This window comes from Aphelocoma coerulescens, chromosome 8 (assembly GCF_041296385.1).
Source record: "Aphelocoma coerulescens isolate FSJ_1873_10779 chromosome 8, UR_Acoe_1.0, whole genome shotgun sequence".
Lineage (NCBI taxonomy): Eukaryota > Metazoa > Chordata > Aves > Passeriformes > Corvidae > Aphelocoma > Aphelocoma coerulescens.
The window spans coordinates 14,633,877-14,658,950 of NC_091022.1; the positions used below are offsets into that span (position 1 = coordinate 14,633,877).

The following is a 25,074-nucleotide window of genomic DNA, read 5'->3' on the forward strand; positions in this document are numbered from 1 at the left end:
GCATACAGCTAGGGAATAGGATACCAGAGAAGCACAGAGGAAGAAACCAGGCAATCACCAGGTAAACTCAGCCTTACTTTGATTTATTTCTTTTCACCTCGCCTGCAAGCCCTCGCCCGCTCCAGTAAGGGAGCAGGAGAGCAGAGAGACTGTTACGTGTGTGTATTAAATGCCTACTCCTCTCGTTCGCTTCCTCAGGATGGGAAGGTTCAGCGTCCACTGGATATGGGACAAGATCACTCGGCAACCCTTGTGGATTCTCCTTCTTCTAGAGGCGAATTATAGTTATGGATTTATTGTCCCGGTGCAGCACTTCCACCAGCAGCAGCAGCAACAGCAGCAGCTTTCTGACTCTCTTCGGTGACGGGTATTCTTGGGTGGATAATACGGATTACGTTGTTATTGCTTAAGAATACGCGTAGTCGAGGAGAGTACCGGCGGCGGGCAGGCAGGCAGGCAGCGCGACCGCCCCCAGCCCACCAGCTGGCTCCTCACCTCCTCTAGTTGCCAAGGTAGCACCTTTTCCATCTTTTCCTACGCTTTGCAATGTTTCATTCTGTGTCTCTGCCCGGGCGGGGGGAGCTCGAACGCCCTGTCTCTTGTGGAGGGGGGTGCCCGATGTGTGTGTGTGCGTGGGAGCAAGCCCAGAGCTGGGGAGGGCCGCGGCAAGGCTGGCCAAGCCCCTCGGCAGAGGGTGGCCGGGGGAGCCACGGCCGCTGCGGGCTGCGCCTTCGGGGGCAGCGCTCTTTAGACTGTGCCGGGGCCGGGGCAAGGCTCTCGCCCCGTCCGGGCAGCCCCGGTACCCCGGCACTCGGTCGGCAGCCCCCAGCCCGCTCCGTCCGCGGCCCCTCGCCCCTCTCCGGCGTGGGGCGCGGATGGGGGAACCGAGGCGGCCGGCGTCGCCTGCCGGGGTCCCTCCCACCGGGACAGGGAGTGCCCGCGGGGCCGGGGCGGCCCCGGCTCCGTCCGCACCCGCCGGTAGAGCCCGGGCTGCCGCCCCTCTGGCCGTCATGGCCCCCGCGCCCGCAGCAGCCGAGTCGTGCGGGGCTGGGGGTGCCCGCGGGCGGGGAGATGCCGAGCACCTCGTGCTAGCGAGGCCGGGGACACCCCGCACGGCCGCAGAGCGCCCGACGCCCGGGGAAGCCCGTCTTCCCAGGCTGCGGAGGGGTTCGGCCATCCAGCGGGGCCGCTCCTGGGGAGCAGCTTGAGGCCGGTTGCTTTCAATGAGAGCGATGCCCCTCTTGCTCTCTTATCCTCACCCTGCAACCTGGTGAGGGCAGGATTAAGAATCCACCTTCACACCAGCTCCCGCCCAGAAGAGCTTGTAAGCATCTGAGGCCCCAGGTTGAGACACGTGTTCAGGGCCAGAGCTGAGGGGATTTTTTCCCCTCTGCGGCTCAGGTGGTGGCTTATTTGTGCCCTTTCCAAGAGCTCAGGACTCCCCAAATGTTACTTGCAGCTGAACGGGTGGGAGACACAACTAAGGGAGCGTTGATTCCCATAACTGGCCAAGACATGCCCCATTGCTTTAACATAGAAGAGGTGCATCTGTCCCACTCTCCAATCTCAGCAGCAGGGCACAGGCTTTGGTTAAAAGCCTGATCAGTCTTTCAGATGTTGTGCTTAGGAAAGTCCAGGCATAGCATTCGTAGTTCCAGTCTTTTTTCCCCTACTCATCTGCCCACAAGCCTGGCAGAGAAAAGGAGCAGGGTGTGATCATCCCTGTGTTTTGCCATTCAAGACCTCTCCACATGCCCATATGATCCCAGGTCTTGTTGCCACGTAGTCACAACTGTGAGACCAGATTTCAGCCTTAAGTGAATTAGATCAGAAGCCATTTTAAAGCAAGATCAGGAGTCCTGTGATAAGACAGCCTTTTTGAATGGATCCTTCCCCAACCTCAGCTATGATGGGGCTAAGAATTATTTTTAATGTGGACAAGCCAGGCGTGGGGTGATCGTTGAGAGTGTGAGGTGGGATGATGGAGAATGTCTTTCTCTCTGTCTCTTGCTTAGAGATTGAAAGGCTGTCTATGTTCTACTTAATAATTTCCAACAACTGCCAAAGGAATCTTAGTCTGTTGCCTTTAGTAGTGAGTGGAGTGCTCGTTGTAACAGACGTGCAGATCTGTTATTCTTTAGACACATCTTTGATGCTAGCACTCTGATCCTTGTGTTTCTCTAATACCACTTGAAAGCAGATTTTTTTCTTGTAGTTTAGTATGTTCAACAGCCTCAGAAATAATGTTAAATTATGCTTTAAAAAGACACGATCAGCTGCTAAATCATAGTCAGTTCAGCACCATAACACAGCCACATTCACAAGTGCTGCAGGAACAGCGATGGAAACACTATTTTAAACATCCAGGTTTGTATTACAAACCTTTCTCTGGTCAGAGCTTTTAGTTGACATCTTCCCTTGAGTCATGACTTAGACTATTATTAGGAGTTCCCATTTCATCACATAAAGGACGTGGATTTGTTTGCTCTTTGCTTGGTTGAGTACCTTTTGTAGTATGCATTGGACTAGTACCCATAAATACAAGCTTAGCAAATGGTTCTTTATACTTGGTTTCTTCTAGTTGCTTTCTGTAAAGCATGATGAGATGGTTTTGCTGAATAATGCCTTAATGACAGGGCTGATGCATTTTTAATGCATGTATTCTTTGTCATTGTCAAAATTAACATTTTGATGATTGTAGATTTCTCTTCCCTAAAATCTTTTGGGAATTGCTATGCTATGTGGGTTAAAAGAGTGAAAGTGTAAGATCCGATCGGAGAAATACTGGGAATGCTCACCAAAATGATTCTAGAATATTGTGTAAATGCTCAATAGAATAAGGGCTCTTGGAATGATGTTTCCCAATAGCATGATCTCAGAGAGACTCCCCCCATTCATTAGCAGTTCCAGGGGTCTGTGTGTATTGAGGGACAGAAGTGGTCCTTTCTGAACAACAGACATCTAGGTAGTGACTACTCGTACTGTGGGTCTGATCCTGGGAATGCACATAGCTTCCCCAGGACTGGTCAGGAAAGCAAGCTTGCTCATGTTAAATCCAAAATATTTAGGGCCAAATCCTACTATCCAATGCAATAACAAAGTCCCAATTGATTTCACTGTGGGAAAGATTAGACCCCTAGTGAACGGGATTTTTTACAATGCTACACTTCCTACTTTTTTTTTGCTTTAGAAATTGTGAATCCCGTGTGCTAAAAGAATAACTCTAAAACCTCGCTGCCTCTAGTAGTCTAATGATATTTCATTAATGGTAAAAATTACACTAAAAGTTTATAGTGGAACATAATAAGAAATTACTTTATAAATAAGGGGGTTTAATTGTACCAGTATGAGCATTTCCTAGGACATTATAGAATGAGGTTTGTGGTAGCACCAGCTGTGCATTAACAGCTATTTTGGTGAGGGCATATTTAATTAATTCAGAATGCTAAATTTGTGTTTTAAAATGGTTTTTGTAGTCTGCATCCTGGTAGAAAATTAAATAAAAAAATTAGCCCAGAAATAATTACTTGAACTTAGCCTTGTCTTTAAAGGCCATAATCCTATGAAGATTTATATCTCTGGGTAATTTTCTCCACTGGAGTAGCCTCGAAGGCTGCTGCCATAGGTAAGTCTTTGTCATGCCAGGGCTCCCAGAGCAGCACAGGCATTAATGGCAGAGCAGACACTGGTGTGGCAGCGGCCCTGGTGCAGCGCAGGTGACACTGTGATACTGGCTGTCCCCCGCCCTGCCCGGGCCTTCCCAGAGTGGGGATGTACCCCAAGGGCTGTGTCCCCGAGCACAATGGGCACATCATGCCCCATGGCAGGAGAGAGAGAGAACCAAGAGCAGTTTTGCTCCCTACTGTCCTGTGCAGGCAGGGTCACAGCCCTGCCTGGGTCTGCCCATAATGTGAAGCTTTTCTCTGCTTAGCAGTACCCTAAATCAAGTGATAAGGACTGCCATTGGATTTCAGGTGCTCTTTCCAGAAAAACTTAAATCTGTAGCCCTTATATATGCATATATCCCTGAATGGAATAAATATATACACACACATGCACCCCTCTCTGAGGAGAGGCTAGAGCATAGTAGAAAAGCCCCATTCTCTCAGACCTGACAGAGGCACAACACCCACTCACCTCAGCAGGGGCCGTGCTGTTGCAGTGCGTATTTATGACCTGTGTTCCTCTTGCTGCGGCAAATTTGCCTAAAATAAATGCCCACAGTGTTGCATGTAGATATGTATGGTTATGCAGATGTTTTTCCTTGGGCTCAATTCTGCTTGCTTTCTGCTTTTAAGACTACACATGATTTTGAGGGGAGTGTAGACTTTCTTCCCATGACAAGTTATTGTCTTTTGTGTTAATTTAGGTGGCTTCTAGTGTTCCTAGGGCTTTCTTGAGGAAACTGAAAAGAGTAATATCCACACAGCTCTACACATACTTTGCAGCTGTAAGAATAAGCTAACTAGCCTTTTTCTCTGCCTTTCTACATCACACTAGCAGTAATGTACACAACTGGATTTTTATGCGTTTTTTAAAATAAATAATGTCTTTATGTACACAAAAGGCTTTTTCTTCTCTTCCTTTTAATAGATTACTATTTTTCTGAAAGTATCGCCCCCAGGTATTACCCGTAGCTGTTATGACACCTCACCATTTAGTGTTGTAAAGGTAAATCATAACACTCATTATTAAGAGCCATAAATTTTTACCAGAATCATCATCTACCTCCTGAAAGCTTTAATGGTAGAAACATTTCCTGGGCTAACGCCCATGATGATTACATGCTTTTTATTGCTATCATTTAGTAACTGAATTGCTCAAAAATCAAAGGACTTGATTATCACATACCTGCAATGCATAGAGCTATTTATAAATGTTGGCTCGATAATAACAATGACTCAAAAGAAATTTAAATGACAGGCCAAAAATAAGTAGTCTAAAAGTGAAAAAACAAGCCAGAATTCATAGAGATGATGGAAAGAGTCTGACTTCAAAGGACAGAGAGGATCCTGAGGAAGGTAAAGAGAAGAGTTCAGGAGGTAATGGTAGAAGGGAGATGTGACCCAGCTTTTCAGAGTCAGAGGGCAGAGGAGAGGTGAGGCACCAGGGACTGTAGGTGAGGAGATATCGCAGTGTGGCGCTGGAAGTATGCACCAGAAATGTTGAAACCAGGGCTGGAACATCACACACGTTTGGTAGTTTGCTTCCTGGAAAAACAGTATCTAGTTATGAGCAGCCAACAAAAAACTGGTTGAAATGTTCCAGAAACTAGAGGCAGTTGATTGATGGGAAAAATGAGAGCCCTGAATATGTAGCTGAAAGGCAGTTTATATATATATTAATATACATACCTAGCCAAAATTACATAATAATGCCCATATAGATAAATGAAATTAGTATCCTGCTTTTGAAATTGTTCTTCTGCAAAAAACCAGTGGGAATTTTCCATTGATTTCAGGGGGTTCAGAATTTCTCCTGTCTGCAGGAAAGCAGTGTAGCCTGGTGTGTGCAAATAGACCTAGAAATTATGCACGGAGAAAATGCAGTGTGGCTATCAAGAAGCATTTCCTTTCAGTGAACCCAATACCCCTCTAGCCAGTGGGGATGATATAAAGCAACAGAGAAATCTTCAGGCAGGAAAGCTCTTGCCTGGGAGATGTAAAATTAACTTGGCCAAGACACAGCAGGCAGTAGTCACCCCACCAGGGATGGAAAGCCATCTGGGGAGGCCTCCTTGCCTCTGACTGTTGCAACTCAGCTCCACAGAGCTGAAATGGCTCCGATAATTTTTCAACACTTTATACCACTAGAAAGAAAGAGCTAGGCCCACAAGAGGTAACTTATACTTTCCAAACTACTCAAGAGTATTTCAGATTAAGTAGATATTTATCTGCTTTGGGGTCAATTGTTACCACCGTATTGTTCTGTATCAGCTCATCTGAGTTGCACGCAGTGTACACCCCTCTCACATTATTGCATGAGGCATGAAATGTTGGAAAAATATAGCTGATTTTAATATTAACAATTGCTGATTCATAACCTTGTTTGGAATATTAGCAGTTCCCTTACTAAACCAGGACAATATCACAATGTTTATTTATGATCACAGGTCAAACCAATCTTTTAAATCACTGGAAATCAAAGATAAAGTGATCAACATGGGACTGGTCTTCTCTAATTGAGAAAGAGGAACATTCTGAACCAGAACAGTACAGCATGCAATTGTGCAGCCTGTTACCAAAAAAAGAACCATCTCACTGCATCTTACAGAGGCATTTACATAGATAATGTAGATTTCATATGACTACTTTTAGATTATCTGATAGTAATAGCTGTGCAAGTATTCACATTCTCCTAACAAGACGCTGATAAAAATTCAAATAAAAAGGCATCACTAATTACTGCATTATTAAGGATTTATTTTATTTCTTTAATTTAGGTGGCAAATAGTAAGAGCAGGGAGGGTTGATGCACTAATGCTTCCCAACTATCTGGAAACTCTTCCTTTAACAATCATTCTTCAGGAGATAACTTACCTGGTACTCCAAGAAAATGCATTTTGTATTACCTCTTCATCAAGTTTCCATGAAACATTCTTCTGTTACACAGTTTACTGCTTTCTGTTTTACTGGAGCAACCGTTATTACAGTCTTGATGCTCTGGTTGTTAAACATGACCACTATGGTAAAAACTGTTTCTTGTTCTCCTACTTTCTTCCACTGCCTCGCTGTCCTCCTTCCTGTTTACAACACATGCAAAAGATTTGAGGGGATTGAAGGGATTTTCTTTCTCAATGTGTTTTATTTTAGAAATGTCAGGATGATTTAATCTCCTAATTTCTTCTTCTGAAGATCTTGAACTATAGAGGAGAGCAGTGGAAATTTTCTCAGACCTCAATTTAAGAGGTGGTGATTTTTCCATTTTTAAGAAAAATACCTTTTTCCCTGCATGTTTGCGAGGGTCTGAGTTATGCAGAACACAATAACATAATTACTTTCAAGGTTTCAGTACAATCCTTTTCTTTTTGACTGCTCATTGTCCTTTTTTGTGTTGTGACATCATGTGGCTGTCGCACATGTGATAACATAAATCCATTTGCCTTTGGTTGTTCAAAGAGCCCCTTGATGAAAACTGGATCTGCAAGTCCTGCTCTATGAAGCAAGAGCCAAACCCACTCCCTTTTGCTCTTCTTGTTTAGATGCTTGTTATTTCTGTCTGCGTAAATTCTTACCAGCAAAGAAGACAGGGCCAGTCCAGACCCTTGGTTAGAGATGAACACAGACATGTTTAATTTTCTTTTGCTGGAGCTGCAGTGAGGCGGTGCTGCTCACTCTGCTCCAGCCTCCCTGGTACCGAGGGATGGAAAACTCCAGCGAGGGAAAGGATGCTGAATGGGCATGATGAGAAATGCAAGGGAAACAAATCAAATAAAGAAATCCACACACAATACCTATCTGGAGTTTTCAGGTTTTATTTTTTACCAAATGCAACTCTATTTTAAGTATTCCATGTTTCTTGGATGCAAAATTTAAATGTGTGCCCCATAGAGAGGCTCAGAAGAGTAGCTCTGCTTTCTCTAATAAAATCTCTCTTCTGAGATTAACTCTGGAGCTAGCAGTGAGGTCAGTGTTTCATTTCATATAAGTCAGCTCATGCTGACAAGGGTCTGGCCTTCTTAGTGATGGGCCGTTTGCTGCCCAGAAGTGTGAGGAATGGCTTTCTGAAATATCGATAGCTCACCTTCACTGGATTTCATGATCAAATTTAGCTGGCAAGTATCAATGGGCTACAGCCAGACTGCAGGGCTGAGAGGCTCAGGCTTGGGCCAGCCACTAAGGTCTGCTTCCTAAATCAGAGGCTAACTCTTCCATTAGTGCAAATCAGTGGTTTATAACGATGTCAAATGAGATTTGTGTCAGAGTAGCCCAGACTACAGCCTGATCTTGGGATTTGAAAAGGAATAGAAAAATTAGGCTGCAACCATTAGAATTCTTTTTTCATTTGGTTTTGTTGTGCATATTTTTAAATGTGCCTATACACAGACGCACACACGTGCAAAGCTGCATTTTGTTCCCAAGGACTTTTCTTGTGGCCGCATGGCTGCCATTTAACATGGACCTAAGAGCACAGAGTCTTCCTCCTGGTGTGGTTTGATTGACATGTGCAGAGATCTCACATAAAGGCTATGGGATCCCGCTTTTCATCCATAAAAGGAAAGCAGGCAAGCTTCATCCCTGGCTAAACCCTTTGCACAAGATACATCAATAATGAGGCAGCATCTATTTATACATTGCTCACTGGAAATGACTGAATTCAGACAGAAGTTGGTGAGGCAGCCTGAGCTCCACCAGCCTCCATGGAGTCTATTGTTAGTACCCAGGATGACTCCTCAGGCAAATGGGGAAGAGAGGCACGATTTGGAGCCTACCATGCCACGGGAGGAATACCAGCTTCCACACTTGGCAGGTGGTGTCTCCTCTCAGAGAATGCCTTCGCTGGCTCTGCCAGAACCCAGCAGTCATGGAGGAGGAATGCAGGAGAAATGGTCACAAGAGTGCAGCCCCGTTGCTGCTTCCCGGGAAGCTGAATGCTGACTTGGATTTACCCACAGCATGAGAGCTCCCTGCCTTTCTTCATGAGAAAAGGAGATGTCCAAGAGGGAATGGGAGGAAGGCAGTTCTACCTTGATACACTCTGGTGCCATCTTGCCATATGGTTGCAGAAGATTTTCACCAATATTTCTTTACCTAGAAAAAGAAAGATGCAGTACAAAAGCCCACTCCAGCGTTACGGCATTGGTTAGGTAGGTCTGTGTGCTGATTGTCCACCAACACGTGTCTGTGATGATGAAAACTTGTTTGTCTGTGGGATATTTATCATAAATAAGGTACTTAGAAGCCCTTAGCAAAGCATAATCCAGACAGTGCTTTTGCTCCATATCCTTCTCCACTCCTGCTTTCCTCTGTGGCTCTTGTGTACTTTGCCCATATGCTCTAAAGCTATTTTGTTTTCAGTTTTATGTATGTTTTATGTAAATTAGAAGAATCAAGCTCCTCTGGTTGCTAAATTATAAATTGAGTGGAAATTGGCCGACTCTCTTTAGACTATGTAAGTCACACAAGATGTAAGTAATCAAGCTGAGCAGGCTGGGCTGGGGAGGGAAAACACGTCAATAGCGTGGGCCACGTGAGCTGTGTCCACGTGTCTCCGTGTACTGCTGCTTGCCTTTGCAACCTCAAATATTTCTTTGCTCTAAAGTGCCAATCTAACTCCTTTTAGACCATTCTCCAAGATGCAGGTTTATTGCCTCCTTTGGTAGTTTGCTCGGTATATTCAGTATGCCTTGTATAAATGAACTGCTCTTAAATGCTTGTTTCCACTCTCTTGCTTTAGGATCTGAGTAGATTCAGACTGCCTCCTCTGGGAGCACTGATTCATTTTCCTTCCCTTCTTCCCCTGTAAGTTAAAATGCCTGTTGATTTTAATGTCTGTCTCCTTGGCTTACTCCCTGCTTTGGCTCTATTTCCCCTACCCCACACTGCTTTTCATACACCTGAGTCTTGCCCTGGGTTATCTTTTCCTTAGTAGCCCACTGCAATCTCACAGATTAGGATTGTGGTGCAAGAGCAGGAGCCTGGCAGTGGCTGGCAGCCTGTGAAACACTGCCAGGAGAGCAGGGAAGTTGGTTGGTGTCTTGGGTTTTGGTGAGATGGTGGAGAATCTGCTGCAGGGCAGAAAAGACAGTCTCACTCTGGCCTGTAACAGCACCAGTTAGACCAAGTTTTCAGAAAAAGGGGCCTAAAATCAGACCCCTAGGCCTATCTTTACAGGGAGGACCAGTGTTATTATAAGCAGATATGGGCATGGTGCTGCTCTAGTCTGAATGCAGGGTCCTCTTAAAACTGTCCATGTTCAGATGCTTGTGACACACCAAACTGCCCCTAAGAGATGAGACTGACTGCAGCCTCAGCACAGCATCCACATGCTGCCAGTGTTGGGCAGCACTGACCAAGAGCAGCCTTGTGCTGCGGCCAGCAGCCCGTCCACCCCAGGAGCACCAAGTTACATCGGGGCAGAGCTCAGGCTAGCCCTGCTCTCAGTCTTTTGGCTTCACACCAGCCAGAGAACAGAGGAAAACATCTTCAGAGAGCCAATGTAGTGCAGTTCTCAGCAACTGATCATTTTAAAGGCCCCATCATGGAGACTGAATCGCATTGCCATGGAAAATCTGGGTTAGAAATGTATTGCTGTGAGGGGGAGCTGTGGGCATTGGGTGGGCTCTGCAGGCATGGCCATGGGCACAGACCTTTAGTGGGCAGCCAGTTCCCAGGTACTGCTCAGCCCTGTGTGCTCTGCTGACTCCAGCAGGGTTGCAGCACATGCTCAACAAAAGGGGATCCCAACTGAGTAGTCAGATGGCCTTCAGGAGTCTCAGGCTAGGACTCACAGGGCACAAATGGGATCCTCTCTGCTCAGGCTCTGCCCTGCAGCTATTTGAGTTTGGGCTCTCTTTCACTGAATTCATAAAATACATGCTTTTTCTTTTAATTTATTAAATACTTTGATTCAGTGATATACCATCAGAATGTAGTTTATTCTGTGCAGTCAAATGTTTACTGAGGATGATAAAATATATCCAACCTGCCTTTTAAGAGCTGCTTCTTTTACTTCAAAGGGAAGGCATAACCTTTTGTTTCCTGGTGCTATTTTTATTAAACCTCTGCCTACCTTATTTATCAGGCCACATATAAATTTACTACCACTTGTGTTTCCAAATCAAAGACTCGTAGGTTGGTAAGTAGTCTTACTTAAGTAAGACTACTAAGTAAGTTGAGCTGCTATTCCTTGAAACTCATAAAAGGATGATTTTGATCCATGGAATCGCTAATTAAAGCTGCTTTTCAATACGCAAAAATTAAGTTAACAGTAATTAATGTAGCCAGCCTGGAACCTTAGGAAACTACTGCCAGGAAGTGTCTTTTGGTGCACTCAAGAGGATGCAGTTTGATTGTTGGCACCAACAGACAGGTTGGGAATTGTAAACATGGTAATTAGCATTAAGTTTCTGGATCTCAACTTGCCAGACTGCCAGTCTGATTCTTGGAGTAGTTGTCGCATGGGAGGAGGGAAAAACAAAGTAAGGGAATTAGAGCAACCTTGCATTGCTCCGCCAACATATGCCACTGGACCAATGTTTTTCTTGGCAAAGATCTCTGACAAGGCGCTTAAAACCAGCATTGCAGCCCTACTGCAAACTGTGAACCTCACTGCAGGCATCAACCAAGCAACTGTCTCTGGTTCTTCTGTTTAAACTATGAGTGTTGCTCCATGGTAAGGAATTTCAGAGTCTGAGATCCTTCCACTCCACCTCTGTGGTGGAGCACAGTGTTGATAAGGTTATCAACAATAATGGGATTAAAAGAGTTAAAATCCAGCTTTTGCGGTAATCCCGGAGTATTCTATTGTTGAGCCATCAAAGATTAAGGTTATAGTAACCTTATTAATCCTTGGTGTAGTGTAAATAAAAAGGAAATGTCAACCTTAATTCCACCATGAAATTAAATCTTCACTTCTCTAAATGATGATTCAAACACAGCTTACTGCAGCCAATGTGGTTTATGAAAATGCGTAACCCATGTGAATTGAAGAAATCCAATCTGAGAGACAAAGGGGTGATAAAAGATGACACTTGTTTTGTTTAATATGATTAAAAAAATAGCATTCATTCAGCTTGTATGTCTGCAGAGAATATACCTAGAGCCAAAAAAGTATGCAAAGAATAAGGTAGGGACTGAATGCTCATGGTGTACATCCCTGTGAGGCAGAGAACGCAGCCGGCAGACCACAGCAGAACAGCCATCCCTGTGCCAGACAGCAGCCACAGCACTGCTGGCGGTGACCCCATCCCTGTCCCCTGTTTGCAGGACACTGTGTGGCCTTGTTAGGGCTGCCCCAGTACCAGGGACAGGGTGCCCTGACACAAGAGCTTAACTGAGCATTGATCCACTTGTGCTTTCAGGGCCAGAGACAATGTGTTGAAACCCAAAAAATGTCAGAAATGAAATGGTTGCTGAACCTTCTGCAAACAGTGAGCCTTCACAGGTGCTGGTGTGAAGGGCACAGTTTTCCTGGCTAAGCTGATTTCCAGGGAGGTAGGAGCTGCCTCTTTTGGCAATGGATGGTTTCCTCCTCACCTGTGCTGGGCACAGCCCCTGGTTACCCTGCCCACAGAGGTTGAATATATAAGTAGGTCTGAGGCTGCCCTCTGGGATGAACTATCTGAAGAGAGGGAAGGACAGACAGACTGAGCTTTGCTTAGAAGTCAGTGGGATCTAGTCCAGGTAAATCTGTTTCTTTGTGGGGAGTGGGTGGGGAATTACAGTAAGCAGAAGTGGGCTGAGTACCCCTTGTTATGCATTTTTGACTTGGAGGAGAAATAAAGTACTGGTAAAATGGGGTGATTCAGAATGATTCTGCTTATTAAATATCTCAATCACTCACTCCAAGTCTAGCAGTGTGGTAGTTAAATATCAAGGAGCTACCTATAGCAGGAATTGAGCTCTCTGGAGGGCAGGAGGCATTGCCAGAGATAAAGAGATGGTTTTAGTGGGGCTGTTTCCAGGGAAAGGGGGTTCGTCACTTCAGCAAACCCATCTGCCCCATGGTCTCTGCATGTCCAGGAAATGAATGGGTTTGTGGACTGATAGAGCTGGAGAGTGGGCATGTTCTGTGTTTTCATATTGTTTGCTCTGGTCCTCATAAACTCTGGTAAAGTTGCATAATGAAACTTAGGCTCATAAAAGAGCTCATTTTAAGATGTTTTTTTTTTTTTTCTTCTTCACTCACGGAGTCACGCTCTTCTCTGGTGTGAATTGTCACAGCTCCAGAGTGTGCACCAGTTCAGATGTGCCCGCTGGGTCCTGGGCTGTCTCCATCCCCTCTACTGCTGCAATTGCTACCACAAACACAAATTGGCTCACTCTTGCTCTTCTTGTCTTTCTGCAGTGTAGGAACAGATAATGGGCCCATGGGGTTGTTCAGAAATATTGCTGGTTTCTAGTGCTAGCATAATGGTCCCTTCTAGGTAGTATCCCTTTCCTGGACAATTTCCCAGTAAAATAGTAAATGGCAACTGCAGAGCAGTAAAGGCAATGGCGTATTTGTTTGACTGACATTTCAGAGCCTGCAGAGCAAATGCAATTAGGATCCACAGTGCGCTGCAGTTTCCTTTCTTCATTTCCCTACCTTGAAAGAACTACTGTTAGGATCAGCTTAAGTCTGGTCCCTGCTACCTTAGAGTGGTGGCGATGCTGCAGGGATGGAGGGCAGCATGTGCCCAAGCCTGTGTGAGCACCCTTTGCTCTGGGAGCAGTCAGTACCTCAGAGGGCTCAGCTGGGACAGGAGCTGCTGCCACTTGCCTGCTGGCCCTGCAGCCCCAGGCAACAGTGATTTTGTTAGTAGGTGTGCACTTGCCCTGGACTTAGCAGAGCTCACACCAGGGTGGCCCTGTGGCACCCAGACCTGCACTTCTCACTGGGGAGAGATCTCTGTCTGTGCCCATGGATCTGTGCCAGGCAAAGCAACACAGGGTTTGGGCTACCCTGGTTTCCACCAGGGGCGACCAATGCTTTCTTTGGAATATTGCGGGATCAACAGTTGATGCGTTTGAACACTTTGATACAGACTTGGCAGCAGAAAGAAATTTGAAAAAACTGGTGGTAATCATTCAGATTTGCCTGAAGGAGGTAATTGAAAACAAATTGCTACTAAAAGCCATGGCCATGGTTAATTGTGGTGAAGCACTGTGGGTCACTCACCTGTAGGAAAGACTGCTAGAGGACAAATGGGATCAAAATTGTTTCTGCCCTGGTGGGGAAAGGGGGTCTCAGCCATATAATTTGGTTTGTAGGGTTATTCTGTAGCTCCTAGATTCTGACATGAAAATCTGTGCCTGCAGAGCAATGCTTTAATGGCTGGAAATAATGCAGTCAGTGAAGGTAGGGGCAGCTGTGGCTTGCCTTGGCGGCAGGGGGGGTGGCCAGGCTGTGTGGCATCCCTTCTGCCACGGGCAGGTCTGAGCTGACCCCCACAGGAGAGGCACAGGCAGCTGCCAAGTCCCCTCTCAGCAGGATGGAGTCTGCAATGTGCACAGAGCCACCACCCTACAGCCTGCTCCAGCTGTGAGTTTTACCTTTCACTTGGAACATTGCTGCCATGCATTGTTTTATTTGTTAGCACATTTAAACATTGCAATGTCTGCTGTTCCTGGTGCTTCTTGGATGTCTGGGCTCAGGCAGATGCCGATGCCTGTGTGAACTGATGAAGTGTTTTATAGCGGGTCCTCTGGACACAGGGGCAGGGGAAGCCAGGATGTGGGGTGGCATGGATCTGCTGCCTGGGGGTGACAGAAGGAGATCTACCCTTGCTGGGCCGTGGCTCCTCAGGACAAAACCTCTTTGTCTCTCAGTGAAGCTCTTTCCAAAATGCTAAAGCTATTGCAAGGATTCAGGAGATGAAAACAATGATGAAAAGGATGATCTAATTTTTACTGAATTGCACTTTTTCTAGATATTTTGATTCAGAGCTCCTGCAGGGTACAAAAAACCCCCAAACTCTGCAGCTTCCTGTATCTGGTGACAAATTCCATACCAGCCTCTTTCAGGACAGATCCTTGCTCCAGGCTCTTGCATCTTTGCTTTGTGCTCAGGGAATTAAGTATAGGAGCACACTACAGCCTGTGCTGCTCTGTTTGCTCCCTGTGCCAAGGTACAAGTGGGGGAAAGACAGGACAGCATGAAAAATGGGAACCAAAGTTTCTTAAAGCAGTCTAAATGCAGGACAACCCTGCTGAGTTTGTGATGTTAGATGAGCACGGACTGAAACGGCACTGAAGGTTGGGCCACCCCAATTAGAGCCTCAATTGCACCATTTCAAAAAGGACATTAAAGCATGCATACGTAGCACAAGTATTAGGATATGAATAACCCTACCTAACATGAGATATGGGAAGAGTCATCACCTGTCTCTCTTTGGAAGGGAGAACACTATCGTCCTTTGATAGTTCAGCATGCCCTTATATAGAAAACCAAAACATGTTGATTTATTTGAGTTATTATTATTGTTGTTATTATTATTATTGACAGCTTTTGGGAAGATTGATATTTTAGCCATTTCTCTTCTTTTACAACAAAAAACCCCAAATGCTGTCCATGCAGAAAAGCCTGTCCCCAAATAATGAGACTGGTGTGACAGTATTAGGGACATGCAATTGTGCTCCCTTGCCTGCACAGGGGCTGCAGGCTGTCAGGCTGTCCCCAGTGGTGTGGCAGCTCTGCTGCACAGGGTACATGAGCAATTGCTCTTGTTTTTAACAATTCGGATCATGAATTGCTTCTCTACTCGGTGTTGGGGTTGAAAAATACTGTCAAAATGAAAACACAGGAGCTGACTGAGACATCAGTGAGTATGCTACCTGGATGCTCCAAATTTAGATATCATGATTGATAAGGGATATAAAATAGGTGTCTCTTTCTTCAAGCCAAAAGATACTCTGTTAATATGATGCAATTTGAACATGTTTGTTTTAAGAATACAGCTGTGTTTTACACTCAGCGTGTGCACCTGCCTGTGCAGGCACACGTGAACGGAATAACTGCAGTGCTCCAGCACTGCCTGGAGTTAGGTGCTGTAGTAAGCTGGCAGTACAAAATGTACTATCAGCTCCCCACAGGGTCAAGCATAGTACCTTTAAAACAGCGTGGATGTCTGAGTGGTGCTGGGTGAGAATATTTTCCCCCACACAAATGTGCAGGTGATAAATTTGTAATTTCACAATCCCCTTATTTTTCTTTATTTCCTTTTATTTCTTTAAGCTGAACAGAAAAAGGGGGGGGGGGGGGGGGGAGAAATGGGTCTCCTATGGAAGGAAAAGGTCTTGGCAGGACAACAGCTCTATGCATGTTGCTAAAGGCTGATGGTACATGGAGCTGCTGAACACAAGGTGTGTGTGGTGGATGGAAGGGGTTCACAGAGGGCCAGGTGGGGTCACCTGGGGCCAGGACATTTGGGAGCTCAGGAAGCTTCAGTGGTCAGGGTGGTAGATTATTGTAATGAGCAGATACAACCTAATCCCCCAGAAAAATCACAGATAACCACCTGCTCAAATGCCAAGGCCATGGCCCCCTGGGTTTGTCCCGTGCCGCTGCTCCTCATCCCAGGGCGTGGTGCTGCTGTGCCTTGGCGTGGCTCTGCCCGGAGGCACAAGGGCTGTCCGGGGACAGGCAGTGCTGCAGCGCTCCCGCTCGGTGCTGGGGAGGGGTTTGTGCCGGGCCTGCCCTGGGTGGGCAGGGATGCCACCCAAGAGCAGTGCGGCAGCAGCCGGGCTTGCCGGGAGGCTCTGCAGAGCTCCCGGGGCAGCACGGCTCCTCCCTGCCCGGCTCAAAGGATGGCGGCCAGGGCATCAGCACGGCCCTGGGCTTTTCACCTTGGATTTTCTCTTGCCTATGCATAAAGCACAGTGTGGTGTAAGAGGGTGTCCATGGAAGGAAACTGAGGAAGCCAGTAAATTATTTTCTATGGTAAATATTTATACTAATATAATCTTAAGAGTTTAGTGATTTTTTTTTTCCCCCCCAGAAATGTAGTATTACCTTTAGAATATGAGAGCAGGAACTCACTGGAAATCATAAGAGAGAGGAGTCTTGGTTCAAGAAATGGCAGCTAAGGACCTCTCTCTTTAGGAACTTCCAATCTTTCTACTGATGGATTCCAAATAGCTACTCTAAAGCTCTGGAAGTTTGAGTATGATTTCCAGAGGATCTATCCATACAATGACTTAAACCTGATAGTCACAAGACAAAAGCTTTTGTTGCATTAAATAAATCCCTGCAGTTCTCTGGGTTAAGTTGCTGCTCAGTGAAAAGCTGGGAACACCAGATTACCAAGTGAGTGAAGAAAGGTAGAGGGAATTGGTCTGATGAGCTGAGGAGTCACAATCCAGTACTGTAACCCATGCAGCACCCTCTCTGCCCAGCGCTGTTCTTCCAGGAAGGATTCAAGCCCCTGATACCTCAGTTTTCCTGCCCAATTACATGAAATGAGATCAGGAAAAAAAACTGTTTACTACAGCATGTTCTAGTTTTTGGATCCAAACAGATTGCTGTACATTGGGTGTGAAACTCGCTAATGTTTTAGAAATTATGCTGGAACTTCTCTGACTGACAGCTCTGAGTAAAGCACTTTCTGAGGTTATGTAAATGCCTAAAAAGAAATTTAACCCCAAATCTTAATTGTGTAGCAGATTTGAGGCCTGCGAAGTCTAGGCACTGCCAGATTTTAAAGCCCTGCTGCTACCTTACATAAATACTCATAAATACTTACAGCAAGTGTCCTAAAAAGATCTTTGGTTCCCCAAGTGAGCTAGGAGGAGGCATTGCAGGGCTGCCCCATCTCTACTAGTCACAAGGGACATGCAGTTCTGCCCAGGGCTGCTCCAGCAAGAGCTGGGAACCTGCCCCCTTCACGTCCAGCTAGAACTGTGCATATCAGGGATCACATCCCAGGCAGAGGGAGGAAGTTATTTTCATTTATGATGCCCAGTAACAGGGCAAAGAGACCTTTCCTTCTGTGTCTGTGCTCTAGCATGACGCAGAAACAATTTTAAGACGTGTTTATAAATTCCACCCGGGTGTTGCAGCCCTTGCTATGAATCTCAAAAGTGTGTTCAAGATTTATTAGTATTGGGCTGCTTCTGACACAAGGGATGTGGGGGACAAAGAGCAGCAGCTTCTGTGCTATAAGGAAGCACAGAAAAACCTGTCAGTACACTTGTAATTTCATGCTTCTAGATGTCATTATCCAAAAGCCATTGCACTTGCAACTATTCTGTGTGCATTAAATCTGAGGTGCAGAACCCTATCTCATATTAAAAATGTGATAGTAGCATTATCATCTCTCTAGTGTTCTTGTGAGAACTCTTGTTAGCTCTTATTGTCTTGTCCTTTGTGTGACTTAAGGCAAAAAACCAAGTGTTTACTGCATTTTAAAGATGTTTAGAAAGATGTGCTTAAGTAAATAGAAGTCTTTATTTTCACGGTTTGAATAGGTATGTAAGAACAAGGGGACTGAATAATGGCAAAGTTGATGTGATAGAGCTCACTAAATAATGGTTGTGATTAATTTTGTAGAATTGTTCATGAATAACTGGCAAAATGTTTTCCAAATGCGGCAACTTCTAGAATGAGCTGACTCATTATTGCATTTAAGGAATGGTACCTTGAGTTGTGATCTGATGCCTATTAAAAATCGCAATTGATTAATTTTTTTGGAGGGATTGAATCAGGGCCCTAAAGGACCTGTGACATTTTTCAAACAAAATAGCTGTTGTTTCCTTACATTTTGGCTGCTTACCCCAGGCTAGGTAAGAAATCAACACTAAATTACAGCAGTACCCCCTTCTCCTCTCCTGAAGGGAGCAGAGGAGAGGGACAGAACACCTGAGCAAAGGGAAAAGATAGAATAGGAACAGGGTAGACAGGAATGACTGGAAATAGCAGACAAAGAGAAGAAATGGGGGAAAAAAGCAGAAAGAAAACAGAAGCAAAAGAAGACAAGGGAATGAAAAGTAAGAGAGTGCAGAGGCTCATGTGCCCCACGGCCGCCCTAATGAGCTGCTGCTGGTCACAGGCACTGTCTGATGTTCATCCATGTCCAGACAGCCCGAGGTCTACAAGGAACATGAGTAAGCACCAGTTCTCATAAGGCTTACTGTTTACCAAACTGTGGCAAAAGATGAAGTAATGTCCTATCTGGCCACACACTGGGCTGTAGGTCCTCTTTTCATTTTTTTTTTTTCTAAGAGGAGAGCTAGCTGATGTTTCTTGCTACTGTCAAAAAGAAAAAAAAAAATCAGTAATTGTGATTTAGAGGAGCTAAGTGTTTAAAATAAAACATACATTCAGTGCTTTCACATAAAGATTTGGTGATAACCAGATGACTGAAATCAATGCATCCTTATCCAAGCCCAAAGATTATTTTTGTAAGGTGTTTATACACTATCTCTGCTCTCATTGTACCCTCTTAAAATTACAGATGGGGACAATGAAAACACGTGTTCCATGCAATTACTTGCTGCTGCCTTATAAAAAGCCAAAGCCTAATAAACTTCAATATGGAGTAAACTAATACCGTCCTTGTGAAAGAGCAACCTGAGGAGTTTTGCCCTACTACTGATAGTAAAAGCAGACCTGTCAATGAGATTCAGCCTTCATAAAAAGCTAGGTTAAGAGAAGATTTCAAAGAGTTTGGCTTGGCATTTCCAACCTGTCAAGAATGAATTCTAGACTTAGGCTGGCAAGAGTAAAGAGCGTATCTTCTGTAAATCTTTATTTTGTGATTTGGAGAGACCAGTACAATTGTTCTCTGGTAATCAGAAACATTGTCTACCGTCACACAAAGAGTAGAGATCTGATAAATGCTCTGATCAGAATGTGTGCTTTGCTTTCCTCATCATCAACACAGTTTTAAAGTCATGTTTAAGAGGAAGTCCATGCATTCTTCACAGGGCAGGAATAACCCATGAGCAGGCAGAGTTAAGGTCCTAGACACAGTGCTTTGTACAAACCAGAGAATAAAAAGAATATTCCAGGAAAGCCATAAAGAGAGATGATGCAGTAACTGTTTCTGGGATGTTAAAAATACTGTTGTGCTTCCAAGCTGCTGCGTGAGCCTGACTGCAGTGTCTGGCTCGGGGTGACTCTGTGGATGGCACTGTCACAGATATCAGCAGTGCAGAGTAGTCCCAAGCAGGTCCTGAGATTTTAACATGTGATGAGGCCAGAAGGTAGTTTGGTGCAGTGATAATGATTTATTTAATGCAACTAATGTATGTAAAGATGCATCTGAGACAGTGTGGGGTCTGTCAAGAGCACTTTCTTGGACACCACAGTGATCAATCCAGGCTGGAGGTTGATGGCTTGAGTACAGGTCTGTGGGACCAAGCTGCTAATTTTTAATGGGTTTGAGCTGTTCTTAAATAAACTTTCATTAGTTAGGGTGGCACCACTAAGTCTACTTCCTACTGAGCAACAGGAAGGGAGAAAGAGCATCTAGAACAGTAATAGTTTAACACAAATTGATTTAAAATCATATGGCGTAATAGGAAGCTTACAGAGCTTGGATGAGGGATGAAGGAGGTGGGCAGAAAGAGGTGGAAACAGAAGAAGATCAGCTGACTGCAGACAAAGGAGAAACATGTCTTCTCTGTTTTCTTCTGTCAGCTGAAGCACCCCATGTTGCACACAGGAGCAGGGAATGCTTGTGGCACATTTATGAAGCCATTCTTGACTTTGTGACCTGTTTACAGTAACAGGTGAACAGCCCCTGGGCGAAGTGGGTGTGCTGCCTTTTACACCCTTTCAATGTCTCACTCAACTGGGACCCACCACAGGGTCCTTCAGGCTGTGGTTTACTGAATGGTCTGCTAAGGGGCTTAATTACGGTCTCAAATTCCCAAAGGTTTTTCTAGTCTGTCTAAAATATTTATGCCTGCAACAATTCAGACCTGTTTATGTCTCTTTTTTTGCCTGCTGGGTAAAAAGTAGTTTGGCTATTACAATGTGTCTGTATACAGGATTTTAGTAGCTTGGATTGCTTTTATATGTTTATAATGAAAGTAACAGCCCCTTAAAAATTGGATTATTGATCATGGGAAGACAGTAGATATTTTTAATCTTAGAAGCAAGACTACAAATAAATCAAATTATATGAAGTATTTTATTTAAAGGCATTTGATTTTATTAAAACCACTACATCTGGTGTTTGCATAAATGGAATAATTCTGTTTCCTCATATGAGTGTTCAGAGGAAACCATGGTAGGAGATAGTCCTCACTGAGTAAAGTGCACTGGTGTCAATAAGTCAAAATTAGACTTCCCAAATTGCAAAAAAAAACCACTGAAAGATTCAAAAGTAAGGATTTGGACAGCTGTAAAATTCCCATTTCAGCTGATAAATTATCTGCAGGAGTTGTGATCTTTTTGCACAGATGCATATGATGCCCTGGAAAATGCACTGAAAATGTAGGGCTACCATCATGTGTGCCTATACGTGCACCCACACATACGTACGATGTGTAACTGAGCATCTGTGTAAGTGTGCATGTGTATATATTTCTAAACCTAAATACCTGCGTACACATTGCACTGTTGTGAAGCACCAAAGGCTGCTTTTGGCCCTGCAGTCTGTGCCACTTCTGAGTATGCCCTGTCCCACCAGTGCCTGTAGCAGTCTCTCCAACTGTCCTGCTTGGAATGCGGCTCTTCCCACCCTAGCAATGATGAACTGCAGCAGAAAACACCCTCCCTGTCCTTGTTATGACCAGGTGTCTGAATTTGGGGGTTTGTTTGCATGTTCCAGATGTTTGCTCTGCCAGATTTGACCACAGGAATGTGAGGCCAGCGGGCTGAGCCTCGTGAAGCAGAGAAGAACAGCATTTAGCCTGAAGTTTGCACCTTCCATCATTTCCAGGAGTAAGGCAGAAAAATGGTTTCTCCCTGGGAGAAGTCAACCAAAGAGGAACTATGCATTCAAGGAGGTGGGACTGTGTGAATGCCAATGGTCTTTGTCATTAATCAGCTCTCTTCAAGCTGGCTGAGGAGCTGACAGAATCTGTCGATTAAATCTCATCTCTTCAAAAGACAGGAACAAAATCATCATTGTAACATTTTGGCAAAGCAAAATGTTTTTGTTTGCTGGCAAGAGTTTAACTCATGTGCAGCTATGCTGCCCTCTTAGGATGTCAAAGAAAGAGGCTTTGCAAGTCAAATTCTGCCTCCCTCGCCAGCCCATCTTACCCCAGTGATGAAGTGCTCCAGCACCAGAAGTCACCTTCTGTGCTCAGCTGAGCTCAACTGGAATTGTGCTCTCTGGCTGTGCTGTTAAGTGGCTCTGAAGATGTTACAGGCACAGAGCTGTGCTGCTGTATTTCAAGTGATCATAAAAAATCACTGGATAAGTTGAAAAAATGGGGCTTTTCATTGTAGGAAGTTTGGACTGTATAAGCAACTCCATCATTGTGCTAAGGCAGCAGATGCAGTCAGTGTTTGGAGAAATGGTTCATGACCCAATGATGCTTTCCAAGAGATGCAACCAGGAAACAAAGATGCTGGGGGCTCCTTGTGTGGGAGTAACACTGGTGGGACAGGAAAGGGAAGCAGAAGAATCAGACAGTGGGAGAGAGTGGACAGAAAGGTGCAATGCAAGCAGAAAACCTCGTTGCCATGCTTCAGGCTTACTCTTGCGTTCAAAGCTGAGGGACAAAAAGCAATAGCTGCAGAAGAAGCAGCTGAAGACCAGCAGAGAATGCCAGGAGGGTGCTGCAGCCACTGTCTCTTCAGCCAAAGAGAGGAGCAAAGTCACAATCTGATGGGGTTGGTCTGCAGGGGTCAGATTCAAGATCTGCATCACCCTGAGAGTTGGGTCCAATGGGTCTCTATATCCAGGGAAGACCCTCAGGCCCTGTCCCCACATGGGGAGTCAGTACCAGCTGGGATAGGGTACTGCTGCAGGCTGGGATGGACGCTCACCACGCAAGAACCACATCAAAGCTGATCCTTATCCAGGCAAATGTGGATGGGCTGTTACTAGAGTGTTTCAGTCCCTGAGCAACTAGCCCTGGGACTATGTGGGCACTGGTGCCCTGAGTGTGAGCTGTGACCTGTGCAGGGTGCAGGGCCAGGATGCTCCCCCTAGACCCTGAGGAAGGGCAGCTGTGAGTCTTGGCAAAAGCCAAGCTGGTCTTACACAAATTTTCTGCTGGTTTAGGCTGGCCAAGCTGAGCATGTCCCTTACCTTGGTTTCATCACAACTTTGACAGAGGTCCCAGGTGTGGGTCAGAGCTGGCTCCTGGCTGCCCCTGTACAGGGCCCTTGCTGGGGCAGGAAGAGCATGCAGACATGGAGCATATCAGTGTCAGGGCTTGGCCATCATGCTCACACGTGGGTGACTCACAGAGGAGCCCCTTGGGCAGTGCATGGACACAGCCTCTGTTCCCTGCTGACCCATTCAATGCAGAAGGCTGCACTGGGCAGCCACGCTGGGACCGTGGCTGCTCCCTGGAAGGAGGAGAGATCAGAGGAGGTACCAAAGGGAGGGGAAGAGTGTGGATTAGGAGAAAGGGAGCAGGTGATAAACCGGCTCCTCGAGGCAGGGGCTGAGGTTGATATGCTGCTGTGGTGAGCTGCAGTGCCTGACAGGACTTTTCCCATTCCAAGGGTAGGTCGTCTTTCCTTTGACTCAGGAGGGTGTTGGGGGATGTGTTTGCTAGACCCAGTAACCAGTCACTGCTGCACTGGGTCTTTTCATGGACAGTCATGGTATCTTCTGCTGCCCTGTGATCTGCAATTTCTATTTCGTTATTTACATGAACTCAGGCTCTTGCTGTCTTGGGGGAATTCCACCTAAGTAAACGCTGGGCAATTTTCATTCAAATCATAAGCACCAACACCTTTGATATAGTTTTTCTGCTACTGGGGTTCCTGTATTACTTTGTATAGGTCCTCTTAAAGAAGTTAATAAACCTGGCAGTGCAAGTCCATTGACTCTCAGCAGAACACTTTGCTCATTTGTGAGGTCCCTTTCATTACCAGTTTGTAAATTAGCACTATTAGTTAGCATCCAGCCAGCTTTTCTCTCTAGTATTACCACACAATGGTAATTCTTTTGTAGTACCTAAAGCTTGTGAGATAACTCAGTGTGCCTCCCAATGGGGGAGAAGGTATCTGTAATCTGTGTTTCGTGTCTTGAGTCTCTTGAAAGGACTAGAAATCCCAAACGCACTAACTTGTGGGTTTTCTGTCTTAGAGAATTAGGATGTCTTTGCATTACTGAGCAGGCAAACACTGAGCAGTGCTTGATCAATAAGAGGCATTGCCAGAGGTCTGGTATAGTCTACCACAGCTGCTGGTAAGTGTTGCTATAGGCTATGGAACTAGGAATATAAAATGTCAAATGACAGTAATAATTCATGCATCCTGGGACATATAAAACCAACAGCATGTCAATAGCTGTGGCATGCTCTGCAGAAAATATGCAGGATTTAGACGTTGCAGGAGTCTGCTTTATTTTAAACCACACTTTCCTTGGTGAAATATAGACTTTCCCTGTTCGTTAAAAGCATTTATTTTCGGTTTCATGTTGCTACTTCTCTATTAACATTCTAAGAGCCACACAGCTCAAAAGGTGCCCTGAGATTCAAAAAGAAAAATATATGTATTTACTGAAGAAAAACACATAAAATATTTATAAAACAGAGGGTGCAATACTATTTGAGATTCATGGACCATTTCAGCATTCATAAAAGCAAATATGGTTCTCATGTTGGAGTCACCTGGAAGCAGACTTTACTAGAGGGGTTACCCAGGAGGGACCTGCCTTAAAATGAAACTTATTACAATCATTAATTTTACATGGAAAATCATTACATTTTACATGGAAGGTAGAATGTCTTGTGAAATAAGTAAGAACTTCTCCAATATTCATCTTCTTTAAAAATACTTCAGGATAATTAATATAGCTTGTCTCTTATGAAAAGATACAGAAGAGGGTGAATTACTGCATCTGGGAGGGTACAGAAGGCATAAGAAGAAAGACTGTGTGTATCTGACACTTGTTCTCCCCTGTGCCACTGCTGCTTGGGAACTTAAAACTGATGGGTGCTGTTTTACTGGCTAATGCTCCCACAAAAATTCTTCAGATGAAACTTTAATGAGAAAAGGGAAAAAATATGTTCAAGCAGCCCCATCCTTATGCTTTCAGCTGTTTGCTCCTGTGCACCTCAGCTGTGGGTTGTCAGGCCTCAATTTCTCTAAATCTGCCTGAAAGTAGAGGGCAAGACACAAAAGTTGCATGTCACTCATGATTATATGAATATAGGCTTTAATGTACAGGTAATACTTCTAAAAGATTGTAAAATATTAACTGAAAAAAGAGAGGAGAAAAAGCATCACAAGAAGCCCACTATGCATTATTTGAATCTCCCCCTGTGAGAGGCTGACGATTCAAACACATACGAG

At 45.0% G+C, this 25,074-nt stretch overlaps 1 long non-coding RNA gene across 1 annotated transcript in view; it reads left to right on the plus strand.

The window, feature by feature from the left end:
- The first annotated feature begins 443 nt into the window (after positions 1-443).
- The window catches only part of LOC138114182 (uncharacterized), a 41,673-nt gene continuing 17,042 nt past the window's right edge, over positions 444-25,074 (plus strand). The window contains exon 1 of the long non-coding RNA XR_011152511.1: positions 444-512. This is a non-coding gene — a long non-coding RNA (uncharacterized lncRNA). The remainder of the gene's footprint in view (positions 513-25,074) is intronic.